General features: G+C 40.9%; 1 long non-coding RNA gene across 1 annotated transcript; it reads right to left on the reverse strand.

Moving 5' to 3' along the window:
- Window positions 1–298: 298 nt before the first annotated feature.
- Window positions 299–7,355, reverse strand: LOC133207283 (uncharacterized). The gene is made up of 3 exons (XR_009724004.1): window positions 7,226–7,355; window positions 4,916–5,023; window positions 299–2,363 (listed from the first exon to the last, which is right to left on the reverse strand). It is a non-coding gene; the product is annotated as an uncharacterized LOC133207283 (long non-coding RNA).
- Between the last annotated feature and the right edge of the window lie 2,938 nt (window positions 7,356–10,293).

Here is a 10,293-nt window from a genome sequence, read left to right on the forward strand (position 1 = left end):
AGAGTACAATTCAGCGCAGAATGTGGGCATGTGGCCAGAGTGGAGGAAGCTTCCCAACGTTTCCCAGCCAGCTAGCCTCAACTGACGTTTCCAGTGCCAGGCCACAACACTGCCTTTCATTCACCCTATGAGAAAAAGTTTGCTCAGAGGACATTTTTTTTTTGCTGCACTGCTTGAGGCCAGCATAGGATAGAATTGGCAGAATGCTCTGTCTGTACAGATGGACAGGCATCCTGTCCACCCTGGCACATGGAGAATAATTAAAAACAGCAAGGCACACATCCTAGGGCTGGCCAGGAGGTCAAGAGAGGCTCACATGGTACAACGCAGAAACAGGACAGATTTCATGTGAATCATGCCTTTATTTCCCTTCATGGTAGGGCACATACCTTACTCGAATGCGGACTGTTTTCCTTCCAGCAACCAATGCTTCTTAAGACTTGCTGATGAGAGCAAGTTTCTGTTGCTTCCAAAGTAAGAGAGATGACAAGGTGCCGTATTTATATTGTTAACTTATCTCAGCATTCATTGGGCTTCATTTTCCATGGGAGACCTGTTTTACTCAAACATTCAGAGATGAAAATAAAGTGCCCTGCTGGTACTCTGGTACTCTTTTCTTTTTTTCTTTTAAACTGTGGTCTCTCAAGGGAGCTGTGCTGCAGACAGAAACCAGCTAGCAAAGGGCAGAAACAGCAATCAGGAGTGATTACACCATACAAAAATGTCAGTGGCATAACATGACTTAACTTTGATTCCACAAATTATAGATGAATGCAGAGACAGAAAAATCAGAAACAAAAAACACACTGTACCCTTTATATTCAAATCCCCCAAGTTTTACCAAATTCCTCAGGCCAATTCCAGCCATTTACAGAAACTAGTGGCTGCTTTTTGCACTTCATCCCCTGAGAAATGGTTTCAGGGTAGAAAAGCTGATGGGAGAACTTGAGGTTAAATAAATATATACTCATCTTAAAAGTACGGATAGGTCATATTTACTGAGACTCAGAGAGCGGATTCCTACACCAAATGTGCTGATGGAAACAGGTCAGAAGCTGCGTGTAACAAAGAACAGAACATTTCAAAGGACATACAGAACATTGAGGTATAAATGGCTGGAACAACATGACCTCTAAGACTCTGCTCCTACAGAAAACAGCTATGTACATAAAGACCTGGAGGAGGAAGAGGGCGACATGGAATCTTGCTCCCAGTGGTTTATTAGGTGCCTCTTCTTAGTGATTGACTATCAGCATATGCTTGAGCTGAGACCCACCTTGAGTTTCAGTACTAGAAATACAGCGTGTCTTAATCCTGCATGCATTTACCAAAGCTTAGAGAGGGCTGGAGGGTCTCTTCTGCTCCAAAACAAGCTTTTGTAAGACAGGGTTGATGTTTGCTCTTGAATTAATGAAAAGAGTTATCCAAAGAGAACATGCCTAGTCTGTCATACATCCAGGACACAGTTTCTGTTCTGAGAAAAAATCCTGGAGGTTCCATCGTTTGTTTTGGTCTGTCTAAGAAGAAGAACTAGACTGTCATATTTTTTCTTCTAAAAATAATCAAAATCAGCAAACAGCCCAACTGAAACATTAGTGAAAAGTTTTCAGCTTCTCACTTTGCTTAAACTATGGATAGATGTGTTTTGAGTTAGTTCTGTGAGCAAAGCAAGAACATGCAAGGCCACCCCACAGCCTGGGGTGTTGAGGTAGGACATTGCAATGTACTCCAATAATCAGAGTCATTACAAGTAAACGCTTTCTCCTGCTCAGGTTAGGTTTGTGTCTGGCTTCACCCTGGACTTTGACAGAAGTTTTGTCAGTTCAGATAAATGGAAGTCTTTGCTTTTAAATCCTGCTATTGCCTATCCGAAACAGTTTACTACTGCTTGACAGAGACAAGAGTCAATCCTTTTTTAACATTTTCCCAGGACTCTGCACTGGCATGTTACAAGCATTTACATAAAATAAATGGATGATTCCTCACTATTAAAAGGTATAAAAACATTGCAATCTTTTGTGTATGGACAGGGAAGTGTGTGGTGTTTCAGGTAATAGCAATAACATCACCTCCAGAGTCTAAACATTAGGTACTAATGCTGCAAGTACCTGCTTCCTATACATCCTCTTATATAAGCACTGATACTCACAGATACGTTGCATTCCGCAGCTTCTCCACATTGCACTGAAATCAGCCTAAGTACAAAGTAATGTCCTTGCCAGAAAACTCTCCAAGCTCAAGAGCTTGAAGATCTCAGGCAAAGGACTAATATAAGGAAATTCTGTTCCCTGGAAGATATTTCAGGTTTCTTTCAACTTGGTTTTGTAATGGTAACAATTCTGAAACTGTACTTCTAGAATTCCCTAGAAAATAGAGAAAACACTTGCCACTCAACTGCAGGGTACACAGAATGGCTAGTAAAATACTTCCAGTCCCTCACAGTCTCTGTAAAAAACGCACAAATCATGTGTGCCTCAGCAACTGGTGCCATAACATGAAAAAGTATTATGATTACACAGATGGACATGAAGGGCTGTAGTTTCATAAGCAAGCTACTAAAATTGTAAGGTTAATGCATGTCTCTTTATCATGTCATGCTGTTCTTACACTCGAGGGTTTTGTCAGCTGAGCCTTTTTTTTCCTTTGAATAATTTTACTGAAAACAAAAGAGATGAAATCTACGTGCAGACTTGTCTGCAGCTTAAGAAAACCTTTGAAGAGGCCACAGAATCGTATCTCATTAAGAATGCATGGAGTATCAAGATCAAAAAACCTTGGCCTGCCCAACAAACCCTGCAAACTTGGGTGATGCCACCAGACAGGGAACATGTAGTGGCCCATCAGGTTGCAACAGTAAGTGCTGGATTTTTTAGAACTTGATTCCTGTACTTCTTTTCAAAACCAGCACTGCAGATGCATGGCACTGTGAATCTCTCCAGTGATTCAGCCAGCAAATCCTGCAGCTTTTCCTCAGGGGTTCAGAGCTGATTGTAACCTGGCCCTTTCATCTGCAGCAGGGTGTCTGATAGATAAATGGTCTAATTCTCACTTGTACCAAAGAGCTTATGCTGATATAGCCGGTAATATAAGTGTGATGATAAAGGTACTTACAGTGGTACAACATTGTCCTCTTCTAATACAGAAAAATAGCCTTGATGATACAGGGGCATTCACACTACAGCCAGTCTAAACTTGGAAGTTTTACTGGCAGAGACACGCTGGTTAAGGGTGTGGGGAAAAACTAGCACACACCTCTGACAACTGTGCTGGCATACACCCCAGAGGTGTCCCTAGATAGACAAAGCAAGTTTCTGCATGATAACTGCAGCTGTCTGTGTATGCTCTGCCCACATGAGAAGCAAGGTAGTTTGAAGTAGCTTAGCTCCCTTTCACTGAGGTTCATCCACAGTCTAAAAGCATAGTTTTACCATCTTAAAAGTCAGTAAAGCTATTGAATTCCAGGAACTGGTAGAGACAGTCACAGCAAAACAGCTTTTTTACAAATTTACATGTCTTTTCCCCAAGGAAGTAAGTACACCACTATAGCTACTATAAATAAGGCCTGAATAGCCTGTGTTACACCTTTTCAACTGTAACAGGAAAGATAAAATAGTCCAGAAGTTGGGGTAGTCTGCGACCACTTTATGCTTATAATAAAGTGATACAGTAAGAGATGCAGTAAGTGATGCACTAGGACAATACATCAAAACAGTTATTAAGCAGATCACATATATGTATTAAGCCATGGGGATTTATAAGCAATAACAAACACTATTGTAGGAAGGAGTAAAATTGCGGCTCAGGCAATGTCAGGGAAGTTTGTACAAGCAAAGGGATTCTGAAGAATGGCAAATTTGGACATCCCATTTGTGACTCAGAAGCTGGAGATGCTGCAAAAACCTCTTCTGCCTCATGTACAATACTCTGTCATGTACATTTTTTCTCCCATTGTTTTACAAGGCTAAAACTAGTGCAGAGAGTGACTGTGGAAAACATGTTTGGAAATAAGGAAACTTGGCTGTACATGGCTTTGCTTTTTAATGTGTATGTTGCACTCTCAATTAAAAAAAATCAGAAGCCATTTACTTCAGACTTGATCATCCCACTAGCCATGCTGTATTTCTGCAGCACAGAGGAGGGATAACCTTTTTAGACCAAAGGCAGGCAAATAAGATGTCAGTGTGGAAGAGGTATAAAACTTATGGTGGTGTTTCATTCAGTACTTCCCTGATGCTTTTTTATAACAGAAAGTTGAAGATTGCAAGCTCTCAGCATGGTGTTATGCTTCCATCCAGACCTCGTCTTGTCCTTCTATTGCCTGCCTTCCACAGCACTCCCAAACACATCACTTTCCTTCTTCCCAGCTCTCTGCCTTCATTGCTGCATCAGTCTCACATGGATCCTTTCTCCTCAACAGCACTTATCATTACTACCACAACACTTGAAGGCTGTCACGGCCACAGGTGCAACAATAGGTCTTAATTAGCCTGAATAAGGCTTTATGCACTTTCTAACAAATGTGTTCTTCCCTTTATCCGCTTCCTCACAAATATGTTCTTCCCTTCCACTCCACCTTTTCAGTTGCTGTAAAAATGTCTTCATCATCAGATCCCTTCTTTTTCCATCTATCTCAGTATCCTCAAATTCATTGTCTCCTTCTTCCTAATCCCAGAGCAGCCAAAAGTTGAAAAGCCAAGTTTTCCCCACAAATGCATGCAGCTTAGATTGCCTGGCCATCGTTGAGCTAAAGTTAAGAATGTTTTATGGACCTTGGAAGCACTGCTTGGCAGACACTTATAGTTGCCTTCCCTGACAATAACAGTTGTGATACCACTTGCTTCTCTTTTTCTCTTTGCAGACCTTATAAAACCTGCAGACAGGAACAGCTTAGATATTCCTACTCGCTAGTCCTCACCTACATCGGGATGATAATACAGTGAGCCTGCTTCCTTTCACCTACCTCCTTCTTTAAATACAGCAGCAATCTACGACAGAATGTTCAGCACTGAAGACAGCTGCGGAGCTAGAAACAGATGAGAAACAGGTATGAGGGGACAGCCATAGCAATACATTTATTCCAAGAATGGGAATCTTGCCTTCCTATAGAAGTGTCTAGACTATATACAATGTGCTTTACGCTACTTTCCAGGAGAACAGAGCAGAATGTTGTAATTTTCTGATAAAACCCAAACAATAACAGAGAATCTTTTTCAACAAACATATTCTTCTTTTTTTTTTTTTTTTTTTTTTTTTTAATTGGTCAGGTTTAAAGCTTCCAAACTGATACTACCCAAAAAAGATGGAGGGTTAGAAGAGGAGATATTGCTACCAAAATGACCTGTGGTGCTAATAAAGTGGGGAAAGTCCTTACATTGTTCGTTTAATTCCCCTCTGCCTCAGTCAGCTCCTTCTTGCTCTCCATAGTGAAAAGAAATGGAATTTGTTTGATGCTGTCTAATCAGGACTGCCATTAAAGCTACAGCTGAAGATTCTAAGGAATATATTGCAAACCATTCTTGGACACCCTATGTATGGCAGTTCTTGGGAACTCCTCTACTGTTCACAAGAAAGCCTTTGGATGATGGTTTTAGTTACCTGATTTAGTTTTAGGTAGTCCTGAAAGGAGCAGGAAGTTGGACTCGATGATCCTTACAGATCCCTTTCAACTTGAGATCTTCTGTGATTCCATTAAATAAAGGAGCCTAGGAGTTAAACACTACATTATGAAACCACATAGGCGAGAAGGCTTTGTGCAGCCTCTTATCAGTGCTTGTACATGTGGATTGGGAAAAGGAGGAAATTAGTGATTGCACAATCAATCAAAAGATGCCAGGCAAGATTTAAGGGCAAATACAAATCTGTTAGAGCTCTGTGCACACAAACCAGTGGAAACAGAGAATACTTTGTATAGTGCTTCTCTCCCCACAGCCCACAGTTCCCAAAGGCAAACTTCCCCAGGGAAAAGCTGTTTGACAAAGGACACAGGGGTTGACCCTGTTTCAGCACCAATTTCTGCAAAACTATCTGCAGCAGGCAGAGGAAAAACATGCAAACAGAAGCCCAGGAGAATACAAAGTCAACATGTGGGTTAATTGACTAGGGGAGATGTAGTGAGTGGTTTATGAAGTCCCAGTCTACTGAAGTCTGCACTTAACTGCTCAACAAACACGACAGTGCAGTGGTTTTGCATGCTCACTTGCCAGTAAGTGTGAAAACCAGGATAACATGTCTCAGGAGAGAGGCTGAATATATATTCTTTTCTTTATATCAAGTTGATGCCTCTCCTGCAAATTACGAGAAATGCAGCTCTTTCCTTTAAAAGCAAAAATGGAAATGGGCTTCTTGTCAGCAGAGAGACACTAGAACTCCCATTAATCTCACTTTCTTGCCACTAAAAAGCAGAGTTCAAACATCCTGCAACCTCCATGGATAGCTAATAACTTGGCTCTTAGAGAGCTAAGAATAATAATAAAAAAAAAAAAAAAAAAGAATTCTTACTGGAAAAATCAATGTGGCCCTTCCTCTTAATTGTAGCTTCTGTGCAGTGCATAAATTGAATGTAAAGATTTGCACCCTATTTTGACAGCACTCCATAAAAAAGCGTACTATAGGCATGTGCCGTATTTACTGCTGGGTAAGTAGAAGAGATTCTATTTTCTGTGTATTGCTTGACCCTAAAGAAGAGCATCTCTGCTGCCATTTCTAATGCCTGACCAGTTACTGGACATCAGTCATTCACACTGAGCATTTGTGAAACTGATCCAGCACATGAAAATCCTTCATTCCCACTGTTAAAACTGTTCCTAATTACCTTTGCGTGTACTTTCACAAACACGAAGTCATGTTGGTTAGCCTGAAAAAAAACTGCTCTAAACATGTAGGAAGAAAAACTGTACCAGTTATTATTTATAATTCATATGGTACATTTAGCTTTACCAGTGTAACGCAGTACTCTAAACACAAAAACAGCTGTCTAAAAAAACAGCTAGATCAAAGGCTGATGATAGTGATGCATGAGAATGATAATAAATGTAAAGGCTGACAACTACTTCCATAAAAAATAGGTGAACAAATGTTCATACAAAACAAGCATCAAAGTCATAGGAAGGTAGCCTCACCAGAGCAAAATCATTACAAGCTTGAAAACCTTGACATTTTATTAATTATTCTTTAAGCCTTATAGCCAGTTCAGCAAAGGCAGGGTTTTGATATAATGATTCGATACTTTTCATGTGTGCCGTGACGCATATGGTTAACATAGAACTGTAGCTTTTGCTTCATTTTCATCAGCCCTTCACATAAGAAGAGGTCTGACAATGGCTTTGAATTAGGGACAGTTGAAAAAACATCTGTACACTCAAAGCATCAAATCCACTGATCTGTGTCTGTGGTAGACTTTCATTCCGGCCAGGTGGGAATAAAATGCATTTGCTGAACAGAACCAATAATGTTTCAAACACATGCTCCACCTGTATGTGCTTACACGCATTTACTATGCTCTCTCTTAGGTATCAAATCTAAGCCTTGAATGGTTACAGGCACAGGTAGGCACAGGCAGGTACAAGGAACCAAAAAGAAATAATCAGAAATAAAATTTGTGTCATTTACATAAAGGCATTGACACCTCTGACTCAGGCTCCACCCAGCCTCTCCATGCTACACAATCCGCCCTTTCCATATGATGTCTCATCCCCCCCTGCTGCCTGGTCCATTAGAAAGGCGTGCAGTTTCTCACACACCACTGGTCAGAGAATCTTTCTGGAGGAGCAGTATTTACATCTTTCTTACAGTGAATTTAAGAAGTGCTAATGGGACAGTGCTAAATCCTTTCAATTTCCTACCTATCATTTATGCATCTTGAGAGGACAGATTATAGAGGCACACCCTGGAAATCCCATCCTGCCAGGGCAGGTGCCAACCCCTCAGTGGGAACCATGGTGCTGGGCCGGGACAGCTGGTTCAGGTCTCCAGAAGGTACCCTGGGACTCTGGGGCCTTTTAGACGGTCACAGAATAATTCCACATCTGGACCATATTGCATAAATACTAGGAAAACAAAATTGGCTTGCTTAATTTTCAGGCTACTGTGGTACCTTATGCATCGTCTCTGCCACTGTACACTGTACAGCCCTACCTGACTACTCTATTGCTAGGATTATATAAGAAGGATTATGCAAATCCTTAGCATGTACCATGACCTCACCTACCCTCTAAAATTAGGTTTTAAAACTTCCTCCTTCTAGCCAGACTTGCCTAAAAATCAGACTCATGCTGGTGCAAGTTCGATTTTGAAAACCTGCCTTATTATCAGACATCTTTTTCACACAGACAGCTATAATCTGTACTGTAAATGTCAATGGGAAGCTTAGTTCAGTGAATAGTTTTCTTGTTTCATGTACTTTTCATCTACACAAAGTTCATATTTTCCTTTATATTTTTAAGAATTAGGCATTTGTTTCTTTCCTTTCACATGAAGTTATACTTGTATAAATATTATTTTGTAATAGCAGTTATTTTCCCATAAAATTCAGTGATTTCCACTTTAAAAATGAGAAAAAAACCCCACCACCCCACGCTAAAAACAAGCTTCAAAGTATTCATGAATAAATGGGGTTTTTTATTATGTGAAAGCACTACAGTGTCTCCAAGGTACTACAAATAAAATAATTTATAGTAAATGAGATTGTTATTGCTGGGAAAAGGACCACTTAATACCAGTTTTCTGTGGGAAAAAACAAATCAATCCAATAGGGATGCTCAGAAACATACAGCAAATGCTTAAGAGCTTCAAGTGAAAAATACATGCTGAGGTAGCAATTTGGAACAGGGTATGTCTATTCAGCTTTATCTGAGGCAGGTAGTCTTAGGGTCCTGAAAATGACGATAAGAAGGCTGTTCCAGTTTTATACCAACTTGTCCAAAAGAGTTCTACCAGCATAAATGTGAAGCAATGCAGTGTTGAGCCAAGCCTGGATATGCAGACCTGAAATAGAAAGTGTTCAGCATTGGGAGGATGTGAATTGCTGTCTGGAAATCCCATAAACAGATCTGTGTGGCTGCCCTGAGCAAAGCAGTCATATCAGGGTAAATTTGGCTCAACATATTGCTACAGCAATCAGCTAGTGATAGCTCACCTTCCAAAGATAGCACTACTACAGAATTAGTAACTCAGCTATACAGCCACATAGCTGAACTGTCAAAAATCCAAAGCAAGCCTTGAAAATGACAAATAGGCGCATAATGCCCACTAGATACAGATATCAAGAAATGCATCAGAGGTTGATCTGACCCTTTTTACATTCACAGTATGGCAGCCTCTTCTTCTCCCACAGATGCCCTTGAAGCCCTGCCAAGTATCTCAGCTGCAGTTCCCAAGTCAAAGGGTATGATGGCATTTGGAGTTTACAAGATAATAGTGCAGTAGGTTCTGTCCCCTGGACGTTGAGAGCCAGTCCCTATCTGTTACAAAGTACATTCAAGCTGAATTCGGTCTCATCTCATACTTGTGGTCTCATGAGGGACTCTTCATCAGGAACTGTAGCGATAGGACAAGGGGTAATAGGTTCAAACTAAAACAGGGGAAGTTCAGGTTAGATAGAAGGAAGAAGTTCTTTACTGTGAGGGTGATGAGGCACTGGAACAGGTTGCCAAAAGAAGTGGTAAATGCTCCATCCCTGACTGTTCACAGACAGGTTGGACAGAGTATTGGGTGACATTTACGCTCCATCCCTGGTGGTGTTCAAGACCAGGTTGGACGAGGCCTTGGGTGATATGGTTTAGTGTGAGGTGTCCCTGCCCATGGCAGGGGGTTTGGAACTAGATGATCTTAAGGTCCTTTCCAGCCCTAACTATTCTATGATTCTATGATTCTATGACATGCTCTAGGGTGATGTGTCCCTGCCCTTAGCAGGAGGGCTGGAACTAGATGATCTTAAGATCCTTTCCAAGCCAAACCAGTCTGTGATTCTATGATTCTATGTGCTTTGTTCTGGCTCTCTTTGACGTTTCATGAGGCATTATGGGGGTTCAGGCTATTTATTTAAAAAAAACTACAGATCTGTCAAGCTTCAAACATCTGAGGTTAATGCTTCTTTGCCATTGCCCCTCTGTCTCACCTACTAACAAACTATGAGGAAACTGGTTTTGACTTTCCACATGCTTGTTAATCCAGAACAAACTGATCAAAGCACAAGCACATGGAGGTGGAGAAGTCTGAACAGGAAATCTTCTGTCAGTTAGCTTATGTGGCTAATGTTAGGATGCTTATAATGTTAGGATTAGCATGTAAAGTAAC

The sequence above is a fragment of the Neopsephotus bourkii genome, unplaced genomic scaffold (assembly GCF_033783945.1).
Source record: "Neopsephotus bourkii isolate Nb327-2 ecotype Australia unplaced genomic scaffold, CSIRO-AGI_Nbou_v1 NB_1855, whole genome shotgun sequence".
Classification (NCBI taxonomy): Eukaryota; Metazoa; Chordata; class Aves; order Psittaciformes; family Psittacidae; genus Neopsephotus; species Neopsephotus bourkii.